Raw genomic sequence first — 18,358 nt, 5'->3', positions numbered from 1 at the left:
AGAGAGGGGAATAAATACATCAATATGTAAATGGATCCACAAGAGGAGGATGAACTGGGACTTTGAAAAACTGATAAAGCATCTTAGGAGACGTGTTGTCACTGCACTTTGTGCATATTCTGATGAAGCAGACAGTGAGGCTGGGTCTCAGCCTGGGTTGGGGAGGGAGGGAGGGAGGGAGAGAGAGAGGGAAATGAAGAGGGAGGGAGGGAAAAGTGTGGGCACCAGCACACCGTGACTGCAATTCTTGTATGGATTGATTTGACTCAAATATATTCTGAGGCTGGTTTAATTGCTCCTTTAGTCTCAGGCTTTGATTTTCCTGTTGTTTTCACATCTCTGCCACTGCGTCTTTCCTGCATTTCAAGCAGCCTGGCCGGGGCAGTGTCCAGCCTGAGCTGTGCTTCTGTGTGACTGGGAGTCAGCACCTGTCCTTGCCCAGCCCTTGCCCAGAGTCTCTGCAGCAAAGTGGGCACATGTTAATGATAGCAAAGGTCAGGCTTTTGCTGGATGGGTGTTTTAGCTGTGTAACAGCATCGGGGGTTATTTTGGAAAATGAATCCTGGAGCTTTTGGGACACCTTGTTCATGACGAACCTGCGCTGGTGTAACCCCCACAGGAGATGGGAGGGAACTGGGGGAGAGCAGCTGCAAGGAGCAGGGGTAGGAGAAGGTGCAGTGGCCGCTGTGCATCCCGCAGGATCCTGCCTGGATGTCCTTTCCCTTTCCCTTTCCCTTTCCCTTTCCCTTTCCCTTTCCCTTTCCCTTTCCCTTTCCCTTTCCCTTTCCCTTTCCCTTTCCCTTTCCCTTTCCCTTTCCCTTTCCCTTTCCCTTTCCCTTTCCCTTTCCCTTTCCCTTTCCCTTTCCCTTTCCCTTTCCCTTTCCCTCCCTGCGCTCCCCGGGTGCCCACCCCCGGCAGACGCCGTTCCGCTGCAGCCGCGGCACTCCCACGGCACAGGTGGCAATGCCGAGGTTCTCTTGGCCCCCGGCAGCTCCCCTGCCCTGTGTCAGCCAAGAGCAAACCTGTCACCCACGCCGACATCGGGCACTTCTCCAGGATTTTCCAGGCCGGGAGAGCAGCCGAGCGCTCCCTCCCGCCGCACTGCCTGCGGCGCTGCTCCCTCTCCGCGGGCGCAGCTCCAGCCCTTGTTTTGCAGAGCGCCACGTGGAATTTTATCACCTTCAACAATGAAATCTGTCACCTTCAAGCTGCCTTATTGTGATCTGGAGACTCGTGCCCGGCCGCTGGAACTGGGCTCTGTCACACAGCACTGCGTCCCTCCCCAGCACTTACGCCCACGACCGACTTGAGGGGACTTTAGGGACCACAATTGTGCTGTTTTGTCCCCGGATCAGGTCGTTAATTGATTTTTTTCCTTTCTTTCTCTCCCTCTGCCTCCTCCTGTCTCATGTACATCTCAATCTGCTTCACCCCCCCTCCAGCTCGGAGAATAAATCCCAGCAGAGCCGCAGTACAGCCGCTGCTCAGGAGGAGATCTGGGAGGTTAAAGAAGCATAAATACATATTTAAAGGATGGCACCCTCATGTTGCATCAGGTATAGAAACACAGGAGTTTGAGTCATTGCCTGCTGGACCATCTCTGTGACAAAGTGATTTAATAGTAAAGCCAGGGAGTGGTGCCTCCTCAGCAGACATGGCTCTTCAAAGGGGCTTTGTGGGAGTCTTTCTGGGGACACTTTAGTAATAAATTGACTTTTATTAATCTGCTTTAATTACCTGCTAAGATCAGAATGCTTGCTGCATTTCCCCGGTGTGTATTGTAGGTGCATTTTTGCTTTAGGGGGTGAGTAGTTTCCCCTGAAATGCAGTTATGCACATTTGTGTACACATTTGTATGGGCTAATTATAAACTCACCATCAGCACCACAATATCTGTACAGCAAAAGGGTTGTCACTGCTTGGAAATGCCTGCTTTGGAGCAGAAATCAGACCTTTTTGGTGAAATCATTTGGTCACATCTTTGGGGTTTAGATTTTCAATGAATAATCAATACCTGCAACAAAAGATTTAAACAAAAAAAAAGGTGTTCATTGAAGTTTCTCCACAGGAAAAAATCGATCCCATGTATTATTAAATACAAAGAGACTTATGTCTTGAGTTTCATCTTGCCACAGCTTATAATAAGAAGCTTGAAGCAGGGCTTTTTTTCATTAACCAAAATGTTGGGTTCCCCTGAGCATCTCTCTACTTCATTACAGGCATGTGTTGGAAGTTGTCTGTGCCCAGCAGCTCTGGCCTGGAGGGCTGAGCTCATCCCTGCCCATTTTCATAAGAATGGGAATATTTATTTCCAAAGTGGCTGCAGAAGGAGTGTCAGCACATAAGCAGTGACAGGGAAGCACATTTTCTGGATGGCAGGTTTAAACATCTGCCTCCTGAGCACCTGGCTAGGGAACTGGGGCCGTGGAGAGCTCACTGGTGACTAAAGGTGCAGTGGGTGATGCTGCAGCTCATCCCCTGGTCCCCCCCAGCCCGTGATCCCTGACCTCAGAGAAATCCCCCATCTCTGTGCAGTTACTGTGCACTTGCACACTTTAGGACATAACAGTGTCCTAGGGCTGGGAATACAAGGATTTCCAGCACCACGAGAAAACCCTAATTGCTCTGTCCCTTTATCTTTGGATTTTCCAGAGGTGGGACTCCAAGGCAGCCAGGCAAACTTGGAATAAAGAAATGCTTCAGTCTTATTTTCATTCCCCAGGGGCAAGTTCCAGTCTCCAAAATGAGATTAGCAGGGTGAGATGCAGCTGAGTTGCACCTCTGCCAACCTTCAGCAGCTTCTGCTGCAGCCCTGGCCCTGGCAGAGCTCTGGGGATGCCCCTCTGGGGGAGGTGTCAGGCAGCTCCTGCTGCCTCCAGCCTGTCCTAGGCCAGGGTGCCCCCCTGACTGCTCCAGCTGCAGAGTTTTTGTGACAAGCCAGTACAAACCATTCCTCCAGCATACAGAGATTTGTTTTGCAGGGCAAAAATAAGCAGCAGTGCAAATACCTCACTCTGTTTCATTTCCCCTTGTCTTTTTTCCCTCTTTGCTTCAGGAAAGCTGGAGGAGGCGAGGCAGGATTGACACTTTCTCCCGCCAAGGGCTTTTCCTAAGAAGCCTGCTGGGAACACTCCTGTGTGTTTCTCTTTAGGTGGGAGCTCTTTTGATTTTCTCACTGCCAAAGTTGCACCAAGGCGCCTGGAGAAGGATTTGCTGCTTGCTTATGAAATCCATTCTCCCTCGAGGATCTGCTCTTTCCAGCTTGATAAACTCTTAATTCTTGCTGTCTAACAACACCGAGGGACTGTGTTTTGTGCTTTGATGAGTGTTTGGTGATTGATGTTCATTTGTGCTTGCAGGAGAGCAGTAACCTCATTTCAGTTTTGCCAGAACATCGGGACAAGAGCTCTGTGTCCTTCCCTGTTCTTGGTCAGGTACAAATGAAAGAGAAAGTGAAGAGGCTGTAGCCTGTCCAGAGCTACCCTCTCACCCCCAGGCTCTGTCCTGGCACTGTTTGTGCCCCACTTTGCACAGGGGCACTGGGAAAGGACACACTTGGCTATTTTTGCTATCATTGTTTTATCTTTTTTTTTAGTCTTGGTTCTGTTCACTGTCTGGGATATTTGGAAGGAGCTGTTGTAACTTGGCATGGGAGGAGATTGCTTAAATATTACCTCACAGAGTCGATGTAAATTTGGAGTAGATAAGACTTGGACTCCAAATACCTTTTTTAACCCTTTACTGTCTTTTCCAAGTCCATGCCCTCTGCTCTTTCTGAGCTCTTTCCAGCAGTTTGGAGAGGAACATGACTCCTGTTTTATCACTTGTCTGTGATACCCAAACAGTTTCTACATGGCCAGCAGAGAGATCTTTCACTTGCTCCCACGTGGGCACACACAGAGGTACATCCTCTGGGGAAGGATTTATCAGCAGAAGAAATCCCAGAGGAAAGATGCCCATAATGATGAATGCACAGAAAATATACAATCCTACAACCAGATAGCCAGATAATATCATCCACCAAACTGTGACATTGTTCTCAGAGAGTAAATGTCATTTCCCTTTAAAAAATCCATTTTCTTTACTTAGGGGAAAGGACACTTGGAGCACCTGTACTGAAAGGGAGAAGCTGAAGAAGCCTGTGAGCATTCCCTGCCTCCTCTGATCTTATGCAGATTCTAAACACAGGTCTGGTTGTTTCTTATATATATTTATTTTTCCTCTCTGCTTTTTTGCTTTGAAGTATCTGCCTGTGTTCTCGATGAAGAACAGCTGAGAGATCAGCAAAATGGCTTAAGAATTCAGCAGGCTATGAGCTATTTGGATTGAAAACAGTGCTGGGGAGAGAGCTCTTCACACTGCCTTGCTAAACAATCTCCTCCTGTCACCATCCGCGGTTGCTATCCTTTGTTTGTCACCTTCCCTCTGACTCTCAAGAGCCTTCAAGGAAACGAAGGAGGCTCATTTTCTTTTTTCTTTGTTAAATTCCCCCAAGTCCTCGTTTAAAAACCCACAGCACAGCCCTTATGGCCCATCTGCTGTTGTTTCAGGTTTTCTCCATGGCTTTGTTCACTATTTCCCCATTAAGCAAACCCCGGATCCTTGGGAACCACAAGCAAGACCCGAGTGCCACCCTGAGCTACAGCTCCCCTTCTGCATCCTGCCAAGGAGGAGTTGCCCACAGGACACTCAGGCACAGATTCTGGAGTGTCTCTAAAGCCATTTTTGTTCAGAAATTCCTGTTGTTGTTGTTCCTGCTGACCTCTGTGGGCTGTATCTTTTCCAAACATTTCTGACGTTTCTCACAGGGTAATCGGTGAATGTCACAGACAAGAATTCTGCTGACTTCACTATGGCTTCTGTTCCCCATTGGATGGGCTCCTCTCTTTATGGGGGAATGCCTCCAGCCAAAAAGAGAGAAAAAACCCCCAGCCCCCGAGCTAAGTGAAAGCAGGCCCAAAGGGAAGCGCGTTCCTGCCGCAGTGCCTCTCTCTGGCTGGCTTCTGTTCCGTGCTTGGGGATGTGCCAGACTCCAGTGCCTCCGTGCTTTTGATCCCTGTTTATCCCCGGCAACATGATTGTCTATAATTATATATAATCTCCTCCTTGTTTACTCTTCTTCCTCCAGGTCTGAACGCAAGCTCGATGGCAACTCTCTGCTCCGTCTGCCGGGGCTCCCGCTCCAACCGCTCCTCTCCATCCTCCACCTTCTTTTTCCAAAGTAACAAAGCCACTGGATTTCCTCCCACCCCTTCCCTGCGCCTCCCCTCCCCCTCGCTGGCACCGGGGTTATTTATACAGAATGTGGAAACAATTTGCAGGAAAGTGAACAATGTAAGTGGGAGCGAGGGAAGGGAGGCGAGTTTGTAGTGCACGCTGAGAGCCCCAGCAGTGAAACGCTGCTTTTTGGGGAGCACAGGGAGCAGACTGTTTTCCTTTCTTCCTTCTCCCCTCTCTCACCATCTCCCTGAGCTCCTTCCGTCCTGCTGGAGTCGAGGCCAAACCAGAGCAACCAGATCTGAGTGCGTTTTGGAGGGCGTTCAGGTTGGATCCCGCCCTGCAGCGCAGCTCCGTGAGGCTGTGTCTGTACCTAATCCCCTCGGAGGTTCTGCTCTTGGATCATTCCTGCTCCTGGATTAGCATTAACGAAGAGCATGTGTGCTCCAGAGGTCCTGCTCCAGGCCCTGGAGCTGCAGCACTGCCTGGTGTTAGACACAGCTATTCCCAGGAACAGAGGACATTTCTGGGAGTGAATGAGGCAGGAACTTCTTGCAAAGTCTAATTTCAGTTTTTCTGTCCTCACCTGCTCAGCACTGCATTTCCAGGGCATCCCAGCACCTTGCTGGCTCCACTGGAAGTTTGTCTGTAAATCCAGCAGTTTCCCTGAGTGCTCTGGGCTGGAGAAGGTGAACCAGCACTCACTCAGCATCTCTGGACAGTTCTGGGCTCTTCAGACCTTGCTCTGCATAGTGAAGTCCTCAAAGAGAGATAATCCAAACCCACACATCCTTTGGGGAAGGGCCATAGGCATTGCAGACAGCAGGAAATGTTATCCTGGGTTCCAGGTCAGAGCAGAGCAGCCTCCAGCCCTGGGATGGGATCTGTGCATTGTGCTGAGCTGGTAGGGCAGGGCCAGGAGGCTGCCAAGTAGGACAGTGTGTTCCTCCCTAAACCAGGCAGATTCCTGGCTGAGAACTGGTGCAGCTGATCCACTGTGCTCCAGTGGCACTGAGGGACAGTCAGAAGGAACCTCTGGTGGGCTTTTCCTTCCTGAGAATCCATCCTTTCCACTTCCCAGTTCCTCCTGCTCCTTCTTGGTCACTGTCCACAGACAGAGTGTGAACTTCCCGTGGATGTTTGTTCTGTAACCTGACGTGTCTGCTCTCCCACGTGGAAGGGCAGGTGGGTCTGCACAGGCTGGGCCTCCCAAAGCTCAGGGCACAGCAGAGCCTGTTCCAAGTGCTGCTTCCTTTAGCCAGTTCTTGGCTGAGTTCACCACTCCAGGAGTTAAGCCCAGGAAGGGCTGGAGCAAAGACACTTTGGCCACTGATGTTTTCTGGTCAGGGCAGTTCAGCTCTTTGGGTTCTTCTGATTCTCACTGACTCTGAGAAGGGCCCAGGAAAACAATTTCTGTTTTCCCTTCCAATCCAGGCACCAGCATGGACTGGGAACAGACAGAACCCAGGCCCAGCAGTGGGGCCCAGCAGAGCTGGGGTGTCACTGGTTCCCACTGCAGCCACTCTGTGTCCTGGAGCACAGCATGAGCCACAGCCTGGCTGCCTCCCATCCCTGCTCCTGGCAGGAGCCTGGTGGTGTCTGAGCACCTGCCCAGGCTTGTTCCACACTGTGCTGCCCTGCTGGCAAAGGGAAGGATAGGAGAGAGCTTGAATCTATCAGTCTCTGGAGAGAGAACCCCTCATGCAGGCTCAGGCAGGAGGGCAGCAGCTCTGCTGCTCAGAGGGGTCTCTGGGCAGACACAGACATTTCCAGTCTCTCTCTGACTCCCAAGGGTCTCCCCTCATCTCCTGGAGAGATACAGCCTTGAGTTGCACTGCATGGAAAGCTCTCAACTCACTTTTGACAGGTTTGGCAAAGTGGAGGCTTGAAGCTCCTATAGAGCCTAAACTGCAGAAACCAGAGGGACCAGAGTAATTTCAGGGCAACAGCCATTGGAACACTTGTGCTTTTTCCCTTCTGGTTCTAAATGTTCAAATTCTCACAAAAATATGAGACAAACTCTCCTTAGAATGACTGTGCTGCTGAAAACATTTGGAATTTCTTCTTTCATCTGGTTCATCTGGTTCTTTCTTTTTTTTTTTTAATTATTTTGAGGGTTCTTTAGATGAGAACAGATTTGCATTCCTCTCTCCCTGCTGCTCACTTCCCACCTGAAATCTTCGGCTGCTCTTTGCAGTTCCCAACACAATGGTGAGCAAAATCCTGAACAGAGCATTCAAACTTGAGGTGAGGAAAAGCAACAGCAGCAGATGGGCTTGTAAACAGCAGAGACCTGGCTCAGGCACAGAGGTCCTGGTGGAGCAGGAAGGAGCAGGAGGGTTGGTAAACACAGAGCAATTTCCATTTTCTGGGCTGAAATGTGGGGATCTGGGGAGGGGAGGGCTGTGGAGGAACAGCAGCTCTCCCATTCTGGCACAGTCAGCTCTTCCCAGCAGAAGCTGTTCCTGTCAGAACTTGCAGCAAATGGGAGAAGATGGGAAAGCGGGGAACGTTTTCCAGCATCAGGGAATTTGTGGGTGATGAAAACAAGATTTCCAGCAGCCCTTTTGCACTAGGCTTGGTTTCTAAAGAGGTATCTTGCTGTTTTCCTGCCATTCTTCCCTTTCCTTGAATTCCTTCTGAAACTCAGTCACCAGAGTTGGGAGTAACTTCGCCAATACAAAATTCCCAAAAGTTACCTGCAAGTTTGCAGCTGGACAGAGGAAAAAGAAACCCAGAGGAGTCCCCATAGGTGGAAGAAAAAAGCAGAATAAGGAGGCTCAGATCCATAGTTTATTGAGCCCAGAGGGACTTCTACAAACCACATGGCATCAGGTGTCAAAGAAATGAGGAATGAAAACCAACGTGGAACAACAGAGCAGCCCAAAACTCCCACAGCCCAGTGAGGCTCCAGAAAGGTTGGAGAGTTAAACAGCCCCTTAATGTGAATGGGCTGGCCATGAGCAGCCTCTCTACCTTGTTCTGTCAGGAGAAAGTCCTGAGTCATGTCATGGGTGTTCTTTCCTTGGACAAGGAGACTCTGCACATCCTGTGGAGTCCCGGAGTCACAGAAACAGAGACTGACGAAAGATGGTTCTGGGCTGGGATTTCAGAGAGGTTTGTGCTTGAGCTAGGGTTGAAGGGCTGTTGTTTCTGTTTTTCTTGGGGATTGGGAGGGGAGAGTTTACTGAGTCCCTGAACCTTAATGTAACATGATTAGAATCTGGAACAGACTCCAAAACAGACATTTAGGGACTACTAAATGTACAAAGCAGCTTGGATATCTGTCACCAGAGTTTATCCAGTCCTGGAAAAAGCCTCTGAAATGGGCAGTGCTTTAACAAAGTACAGATGTCTGGGGACTCAAAATACAAGGGAAAATTATGAGGAGGAAGAGATAACACTTTCTCAATTTCTTAGAGAGGAAGAAAATGCCAGAAAGTTATTAATTTTATTCCCAGGACTGTGGTAGCTGGACAAGGATCCAAGGTTAAGGTGATCCCCATGACCTGACACTTGCAGAACAAGTGGGCTCCCTGCATCCTGGCACGAGGAGTTCTAGGGAGATCTGTAATCCCCAGTAATAACCTCAGAGGTTAATTGGTGTCTGGAAATGAGTTTATTAGGTAGGTGGGCTGGAGGGGGTTTAATTATGTGTTTAGATCAGCGTTGCTTCAAGCATTAATTTTGCCTGGGAAAGGAGGGTGTAATGTCAGGAGCAACACTTTCACACTGCTTAGATTGAGCCAGGGGGGACTGGAGAGAGCCCCTGGACTGTTGGGGAGGATGGGAACGAGCTCTGAGCAAAAGCATCTCTTTGTTGTTTTGGGCCAAAATTCCCTGGACTTCGTGTAAGGCCCAACTCCCTGAGAATGGCACTCAGCAGTTTTTGGACAGTCAGGCTGTCAGAAGGAATCCCTCTGAAATACACATCAGATTTCTTTTTTTGGGCCTTATTTCTCTTTTCTGCTTTGTGTCATATTCTCCTCGTAGCTTTCCAGAGCAGAGTTCCTCTTCCACTTGTTCCCTTTTGCCTCCTGCTGAGTCAATTCCTTTATTTTCCAACATTAGTTGTACTGTAGTCACTCCCAGAATCTGGGAAATCATCCTCAGAAGTCTCCCCATCTCCTGAGCTTACTGCCAACTCTCCCACTAAAGCTTTGAATTCTTTGTTATAAAGAAGAATAAAAGGCCACCAAAGTGCACCTCGACACCCATTCAGGTGCCGTTACCCTGTAATTCTTTAAAAACTCCATGTGCATTTACAGTCACTGGGAAGTGCTGGACTGGGAAGCCTCTGGACTAAATTGGTGTTAGCACATGAAAGAGAGCCAGTCCTGCATGGGGCAGCAGGCTCGGGGCAGCTTTGGTCACCGGCTCACTTGGTGGGCTCGGGGCAGTCGTTCCCTGCCTGTGCCCCTGCTGGCAGTGCCCAGCTCCAGCTGTGCCCGTTTGGATGAGGAGCTCCCAGGGACACAGCCTGTCCCCCACCCTGGAGCTGCAGCAGAGCCTGAGGTGAGCAGGGAGCACAAACAGGGATAGGAGGAATGCTCAGGCAGCAGGGCAAGGCTCCCAGACACGCTGCCCTGTGAGCACAGCTGGAACCCTGGGTGCTGCAAACTGTCTCTGTTCCCAGCCCTTGGCTTCTCTCTGCCAGCCAGCAAAGTGTTCATCACTTCCAAATACAGCAGTGAGGTGAACTGGAAGCCTCCCAGTTCCACTGGGAAACAGGGGAAATCACTAAACTCGCTCTGCAAACTCAAGCTGAGCCTGATCGGACCCTCCATCCTGCCTGGAGCTGTGCCACCTCCCAACAGGTGAAAATCTCCTCGTGTTTCTGAGCCATCCCCATCCCATCCCCATCCCATCCCATCCCATCCCATCCCATCCCATCCCATCCCATCCCATCCCATCCCATCCCATCCCATCCCATCCCATCCCATCCCATCCCATCCCATCCCATCCCATCCCATCCCATCCCATCCCATCCCATCCCACTCTGCCCATGCTCCAGCCTGCTCCAATTTGCCAGCAGAGAAATCCATTTTCTCCCCTCCTCCCTTGTTTGAAGAGCTGCAGACACATCCCTTGGCTTTCCCTCTTCTCTGCAGGCTTTTCCAGAGCCCTTTCCTCCCACTGTTTGTTCCTTCCCTGCACTCCATCCCATCTTTTGCCTCCCTCCCTGCTTTGATACAGCATCTCGCTGGTCCTGCCTCACACTCTGAGCAGGGGTATTAGATGGATTCCCCATAGAGTATAAATTGAATGGAGAGAAGTGGCTGGTTTCCCAGCAATAATTTATCTGATTAAAAAAATACTTCCCAAACTCCCCCTCCTCTGCTGGTCCTACGCCCCCTCCAAAAAGCACCATTGGCACAAGGGCTGGGGTTTGAACTGTGTGATTGAAATTGCTGGAAGAGGGATTTACATGGGCAAATAACTGGCAAAGGATGGTCCTCAGGGGATTTCCCCCAGAGTGTCAGCACTGAAATTTGGAACCTGGGTTGTTGTGTGGAGAAGGCAGAGAGTAAATAACTGTGAGTCAAGCACCTGGGTGATTTGTACCTTTGGCCCCACGTGCCCAGCGCCGGCTGCACGCGCGCGCGCTCTCACACGTGTGTGCCCAGCACACCCACGGCACGGAGGAGCCCAACTCCCCTGCACAGCAAGCTGCTCCTGCTGCTCCCTCTCTCCTCTTTTCTTCTCTTACCTCAGGGCTGCTTCCAAATAAAAGAAGGAATCTGCCTCACAAAGTCGCCTTGTTTGGTACTTGCACGGGCTTCATTCCTTCCAAACGGTTTTCTTCTCCAACGTTCCTGTTGTAATTATGGGATGGCAAAGTCACCCCAAGGCCCCTCTCGGCGGGGGCCCGGGCAGTGGGTTTGGCTGTTCCTGTGTGGGTGACAGGCAGGTATTTGCAGGTATTTACATCCCAGATTGCTCCCAGAGTGCCGGGATTTACAGCAGGGGCTCCCTGGTGCTGTCAAGGGCAGCACTGCTACTGACACCCGAGCGTCTGCAAACCTTTCCAGCGGCCTGGCGTGGCCCAGCTCCCCGGACTGCTGCACATTCCTCTGCTCACAGCTGCTTTCTGGCCACTGGGTGAAACGGGAACGAGCCCGGCTGGAGCTTTTCAGCCTCGGAGCACCCTCAAGCCAGTGGCCAGGGCTCAGGTTTCCTGCGTTTTGACAGGAGGGCTGCTCAGATGAAACCTCTCTTTGCTCCTTCTGGAGGATTTACAGTGCCACAAGTCCTCATTTTTTCCAGATGTTTTACCTAATAAATCAAGGAGTCTCATCAGAGGATTGGGATCCAAAAGCTGTTACCATGACTTCAAAGACACAGGCTGGAGTGGAAAGAAGTGGTGCAGACATTTTATACCACTCTGTATGCACTCATCATGAAAATACACTCTGCTCCCAGGATTCTTTTCCTCTGCATACCAGAACTCCAACCATGATTAAATAAAATGGTGCTGTGCTCCTTCTGCCAACCTTTGCTGAAAGGAATGAAGCTGCAGGAGCCTCGGGCTGTGGGGCTGGCAGGAACCAGGCAGGGGCTGGTCCTGAGAGGGGCTGAGCTCTGCCAGCCCCTGTCCAAAATCCAGGACCATTAACTCAGGGCTGAACTCACTCCATCTTTTCAGATCAATATTCAACTTCATATTTTCTCCCAGTGCTGGTTTAAGCAATTCCCACATAAAGGAATCAGATGTTCATCTTCTTCAGATGTTGGGAGAGAAAAAGATAAAAAGAGTTACATGGCTGTAAAATGTGATTGTGACTATTCAGACCAGTTTGTTCCTTGATCAAGAATGTAACTTTTTTTTTTTTTTTTTTTACTGTAGTGAAGGCTTTTTACAGTGTCTACATGGTGTCATTTTCTCTTGCTGTTCCATTTCTAAAGATAAATGTGTTTGGAGAAGCTGTTACGTCTTTCTATCACTCCATAGCACAGAGTGCTGCAAGAGAACAGAATGAAGAAAAGCAGCTGAAGAAAGGAAAGCTGATCCCGTGGTGGGTGAGCTGCAGGCCCACAGGGCTGGCTTTTGGTTCCCAACTTTCTCAGAGCACTGGCCTGGCGTCAGAGATGCCTGAGCTCCTCACCCTCTGCCTTGTCTTCCCTTGGATCCTGTTGGATTTGGAATCACAGAATGGTTTGGGAGGGGCCTTAAAGCCCATCCAGTTCCAACCCCTGCCATGGACAGGGACACCTGCCACTGTCCCAGGTTGCTCCACGCCCCATCCAACCTGGCCTTGGACACTTGCAAGGATGGGCAGCCCCAGCTTTGTCTCCCCTCCCTGCTCAGTGCTGCGGGGCTCAGGGCAGGGTGCCAGGCAGGGACAGGCTGCTGGGGGCAGGAGGCACAGGGTGGCCTGCTCATGGGGAGCCCCTCCAGCATGGACTGAGGTGCCCAGGTCGAGTGCTCAGTTTCAGGAGAGGTTTTGGGCTTCCTCCTTCACATGGCTGAAGCACAGCCACGGAGAGGGGAGGCTCTCACCACCTCCTGGGGGTACCTGCAGCAGGTGATGGGAGCAGAGACCTTGGCTTGTGCTGCCTCGGGATTCTGGGATGTAAATAAGTTGGCACTTAACAACAGTGGGAACTGTAGCACTTGGAGTTCTGGGAAAATCCTGTGCACCCCCAGTAGGCACTGTAGTTCTGTAAAACACACTTAGGACATGAATTCACTCCAGGAGACTGTATTTTGTCTGTTTTATGTGTCCCAGGCAGTGGGGAGCAAGAGGGTATTTGGTTCTGCAAGATGTTTTAGCAGATCTGAAAACCTCATCATGGAAGTTCAGGAGCAGGTGATGTCCCACTGCAGGTGGAAGGGACCATCAGATGTAGATCTCCCGTGTTCTAACGGTATGTTCAGACTGAAAAATAGCCTCATCTAAGTACTAATATGCAAATAACAGTCACCACAAATCCATTTGTTCCTGCCACAGACTTCAGAAAAATTGCTGCTTGTCTTCCCTCCCCCACGAAGCTGAATCCCAGCACCCCAGATTGTCGTGACTGCCTGGGATTGGTGACATCTCCAGTGAAATGTGTTGGAGCATCAAAACTGAGTGGGAGAAGCACAGCCTGGTTCTGGAAGCCAAAAATAGGTACTATCACTTCTGAGCTGAAGCCTCCCTTCTCCTTCCCCAACCAGCCCTGCCTCTCTGGCACGTGCAGCACATAATCATGGTGTTCCCATCAGACCAAAGGAAAACCACGTTCCTAAAGCAAGCAGGGCATTAAGTGGTGGCCATGCTTTGGAGGCAGAGAATGTTAGGACATGGATTCTAAATTAGGGAACATCAGTGGTGATGGTTTGCAGATTTTCTATGGGGAATGGGTGTAGAAAGGAGCATGGCTCATCTCCTGCAGTGCCATGGGGAAAAGCATTAGAGGTACACCAGAAAATGGGGAGCTTGAATTCCCTTCATTGCACAGTTGCTCAAAGCCTTGTAATTGAATGAGTGAGTGATGAATGTAGCACACTGGATTTCTCCCTGAATCCTTTCTCTCCTTTTTTCTGTGACTCTGAACCTCAGTCATGCTTTCACCTGTTTTTTTTAAGTCTGCCCACTGGAGTATTTGTCCGCTTCTGCCAAACCCCAAAAGCTCCATTTCACCAAAAAAAAGAGATCATTTGGGAAGGGTGAGGTTTGATTCACAAAGATAATGCTCTTTGAAGGTGTCTGCTCCTTTGGCAGTGACTGATTCAAGGGAGTTCCATTTCAGAATGTCTGTTCTGCTGCTCCCAAGGCCGCGTGGAGGAGGAGGGACTGTGTGAGGCCAAATAAATCAGGGGCTGGCACAGGGATGTCAAACACAACTGCACCACGGGGTGCTAATGGTGAGCAGGTGAGGAGTCAGAGCAAGTCAGAGCCAAAGAAGAAAAGCCACAAAGCTCCTGTGTCTGGTTCTCGATGCTTCCCAAAAGTGCAGTGTCTGCACACTCCTGCTCCGTCCTGGGAAAAGCGCAGGCTGCTCCTCTGATCCATATCACATTTTCAAAGTGGGCCAGTAATTGGATGAGTAGGTTTGGTGGGAACATCTTTGGTTCTCAATTCTCCCATCAGGAAAGATCTAAATGAAGCTATGTGAGCACACCTCCAGCTCAGGCTGTTTTCCCACGTCAGTCCACTGGATTTGTGCTCACCTGAGGCAGTGGTGACCAGGCCACTGGATACACAGCAAGGGGCCTATTGGATAAAACTTCCACTGGAGTGGAGGAAGAAAACTCACAATCTTTGTGCAAGCAAATAGGAGTTTCTTTCTTTCCAGGAGCAGTTAAATCCCAAAGCTCTGACTCCAGTGAGTTCCTGAGTGCTGGAGTAAGAAGTGATTTGGGATCTTGGTGTGCAGCTTTTGGAGAAGGGACCAGTGCTCATGCTTTCCCCCTTCCTCAATCTCATGAGCATTCCAGGTTTCCAGAGGTTCCAGCTGGCTCTTTCCATGCAGACTCAAGGCTGTGATGGACCCTGAGGTTTGTGGGCACAGAGCAAGGGGGATGTCACAGGGGAACAGTTTTCTCTCCCACAATGATGGTGGGACAGCCTCCCAAATGCCTGTTATTCCAGGAGAGAAGCTGAGCTCGAACCAAAATGAAGCTGTCAGAGATTTAAAACAGGCCATGGGACTGCCTTTGTACAGAAGGAATTGAGGCTGGTGGAAGGTTTCAGGGAATGGCTGCAGGTTGTGAGCCAGGATTGTGGATGACCACGAGTCCGTTGGACAGGCTGTGCCTGTGCATGTCCCTGCGAGCACATTCCACCGTGGTTTCTGCACCAGTTTTTGTTATTTCTCAATATTCCCACTAATATTTCATGTATTTATCTTGGCTGTGGGTAATTTCAGCAGTGAAAGTGCTGACTCTGATGTCCTTCTGGGACATTGGCTTGGGACAACCCAAAAGTTTTGTGTGGGCCTGCAAAAAATGTTCTGCCCACTGGTCTCCAATCCCAAGAACATTCCTGTTTTTTCTGCATATCCTTATGCACAGCACTGATAGAAAGATTACATTTGTGTAGAGGAATAACCCAACAATTACAAATATTATTTATTTTTCAAGACTTCTGGGTCACTAGAATGATGGGACAGGAAAGACTGAGGTGCAGCTGGATAACCCCAGATCCCTCCCAGTGGAGTCTGGGTCTTCCTTCCAAATCAGGCCAAGCAGAACCTGCTCCTCTTCCTCAGTCAAGGGAGTGTGTGAGGAAGTGGGAGCTGGGAGAAAGGGAATGTTGGCTGTTGTCCTCTGGAAGGTTTTAAAGATCTTTAGCTTCCACATAGAAAGGCTCCTTCTGGAGCCAGGAGAGCTCCTCACTTGAGGAGTGAAATCAAGGCCAGCTGCAGCCCTCGAGCCCAAGATTTACCTTTCCCAAGCATCTCACATCTCTCTGGACCCCAGGGTTAGATGGGATATTGGGAAGAAATTCCTCCCTGTGAGGGTGGGGAGGCCCTAGCACAGGGTGCCCAGAGCAGCTGTGGCTGCCCCTGCATCCCTGGAAGTGTCCAAGGCCGGGTTGGATGGGGCTTGGAGCACCCTGGGATAGTGGAAAGTGTCTCTGCCCATGGCAGGGGTGGAGTGAGATGAAATTTAATGTCCCTTCCAACCCAAACCATTGTGGGATTCTGTGAATCCTCTCAGTGCCCTCAGGCTGACCCTGTTATTATTTGATGTCCTCTTTCACCTTACTTTAGTTAAAAAATGAAGATTTTTTTGTGCTGTACCTTCTACCCTGGCTTTGAAAAGGGATCAGTAGTTTAGCAGTGACACTGGGAAACACCATGGAAGTATTGCTGCTCTCCACTGGAAAAACAAGGGACATCTAAGGCATCCAAGAAGAGTCTGAAGTGGAATGTACACAACATTTAGGCACCTTATTCCAAAATCACGATCCTGGAAAACCTGCTGTTGGCTTTCCCTGCTGCAGGGGCTGCCTGTGCAAGGCAGACTCCTAACCCTCAGTGTTTAACTTCTTCCTCTGCCATCTCCAAGCACTTGAAGGGATGTCTTCCCAAACAGACATTTCCTGCAGACAAGACTGGTATTTCTCCCTAAAACACTTGTATCTAAATGGCCTCAGTCTGGTGGTGGAGGGCAGGAGCTGCTTCTGCTGGGCTGGCCATGTGTCCCATGGCTGGAGCAGCCCAGTCCCCAAAGCAAGCTCATGTCTCTTTACATGAGCCAAATGACCCCAAGTCCCCTCTCCAGAAAGTATCCCACGTTCAAGGCCAGCCTTGGAACTCCTCCTAAAGCTCCTTTGAGAGCCCTTGCTCTGCACCTCTTGGGAACAAGGAGGATTCACATGACTTTTCAACATCTCCTGCCCAGGGACTTGTGTGTTAACTCTGAGTGGCATCATCACCTCACTGCAGTTTGGGGCACCAGAGTCCCAAACCACACTGCAAACAGGACAGGTGTCACAGATGGAGCTGAGCAATTGGGAGTTAAACAGCCTCAGTTATTTAGGGAATAGCAGCCAGAGCAGTGAAGACAGACAAGTATCACTTCAGGGTGCTCAAAGTGGGATGGGGAGAGCAAAACTACACCCAGCTAAGTCTGTAAGTCAAGACTAAACTATCTCTAATTGCACCCAGGTGAAACACTCGAGTAGACAGTCTGCAAGTGCTTTACAGAAAATGGAAAGCAAAAGCTTTTTGTACAAGGATTAATCTTGATGCCTCACTGGGGTCAGCTGGGAGTGCAAGGAGAGAATTCAGCACAGTCAGCACCGGGCTGTAAAGATCTATGTCCAGCTTTGCATTTAATTCTGTTTGTCTGGGCTATTAATTAGCTCCTTTCAGTTTCCCTGGGAAGATCTGTGTGTTAGGGCTCCTGAACACTCATAAAGATCTGTCATTGATTGCTTGGGCAGCTAAATTGGGTCGACACTTCACCACTCAGAGGTGTCTTAATTTTGCATCCTTTTCTGCTGGGCAGGAATACTGGGGATGACTTCAACCTTCTCAGAACCCACTTGTCCACATTGCTTTCCTAATTTCATGCCTAGGTATGGCATTTCCATTACAAAGGAGTTGTGTTGTTGAGCTCTGCTGGTCTGGGTCTTTCAATAGCTGATCAGAGCTTCTGGTCATGTGCTTGTGCTCTTTTCCCTCAGAACAAAACATCCTCTGCACAGATCCTGGACTATCAAAGCCCCTGAAACAGTTCAAGTGCCAAACACAACCCCAACAGCAGCCTGAGAAATGATGTCTCCCAGTGGGGCTGTTGAATATGCACAAACGTATGGTCTGTTTTCCAACGTGCCTGTCAGAGCCCTGCTGCTGCCTCCAGCAGAGAAAAATATTTGTCATAGGCCATTTCCCCCCAAACTTTACTGCTTGCAGGAAATAGAGAATGTTCTTTTCCAACATATTTATTTGTATTTGACTGTAATCACAAAGGGTTGTGTTTTCCCTCTTTCTCTGGTGACCCAGCAGGGTCCACTGCTGTCAGTTCTGTCACAATCTCTCACAGAGCTGTAAGCCTTTTCACCCTTTCCTCTGGTGTCAGCTGCACTCCAGGTAAAAATTCCATATAGGAGATGAGCTATAAGGTGGGTGTTTTCCTTTCAGATTTACTGAGCATCCTGTGCAGGTTTTCCTGTTTTTTAAAATCCCCATTCTCTTGTTCAGGTACCTGGGGAAGGTGTTCTGATGAGAACAAGGCTTTCCAACACAACTGTCAATGCTGCTAATTTTTCCCACCATCTCTTTTGCTGCCTGTGTTTCCCCATACATTGAACAAGGGAGCTCCTTGGTCAGAGGGAAAATCCCTGTTGTGGGAGCTGACTTAAAGCAGTGTCACTGCTCAGTCCCCAAAGTCTGCATCTAGCTTTGTTGGGGTTAATTAAGTTCATAGAAGTTTGTAAGTTGGTGTACAACTTGAATATCTCTATATTGATATCTTTATATCTTGAATATCTTTATGAATAATCTTTATTTATCTTTGACGTTTGGACCCTCCTGCTGCAGTGTCACCCCACCCACCCTGGGACCAGAAACTCCAATCAGGGATTTTGTCCACGTTCCAGGCTGTGTTGGCATTCTCACATTCTTGATCACAGAATCCCAGAAGTGTTTAAGTTAGAAGCAACCTTAAAGACCACCCTGTTCCACCTCCTGCCAGTGCAGGAAC

General features: G+C 49.6%; 2 long non-coding RNA genes across 4 annotated transcripts in view; one reads left to right on the top strand and one right to left on the bottom strand.

Moving 5' to 3' along the window:
• Positions 1–9,434, top strand: part of LOC132333170 (uncharacterized) — a 63,074-nt gene extending 53,640 nt beyond the window's left edge. The window contains exons 3-4 of the long non-coding RNA XR_009488080.1: positions 4,090–4,188; positions 5,129–9,434. This is a non-coding gene — a long non-coding RNA (uncharacterized LOC132333170). The remainder of the gene's footprint in view (positions 1–4,089; positions 4,189–5,128) is intronic.
• LOC132333168 (uncharacterized) overlaps positions 1–18,358 on the bottom strand; it is a 30,350-nt gene that overhangs the window by 2,496 nt on the left and 9,496 nt on the right. For 2 of the 3 annotated variants that reach the window (XR_009488078.1, XR_009488076.1), the window contains 2 exons: positions 10,928–17,860; positions 1,877–2,014 (listed from right to left, as the gene is read on the bottom strand). This is a non-coding gene — a long non-coding RNA (uncharacterized LOC132333168). The remainder of the gene's footprint in view (positions 1–1,876; positions 2,015–10,927; positions 17,861–18,358) is intronic. The other variant, XR_009488077.1, reaches the window with a different exon arrangement.

Source organism: Haemorhous mexicanus, chromosome 13, assembly GCF_027477595.1.
Source record: "Haemorhous mexicanus isolate bHaeMex1 chromosome 13, bHaeMex1.pri, whole genome shotgun sequence".
In the NCBI taxonomy this organism is placed as follows: Eukaryota; Metazoa; Chordata; class Aves; order Passeriformes; family Fringillidae; genus Haemorhous; species Haemorhous mexicanus.
This window is presented reverse-complemented; position numbering and strand designations above follow the sequence as displayed.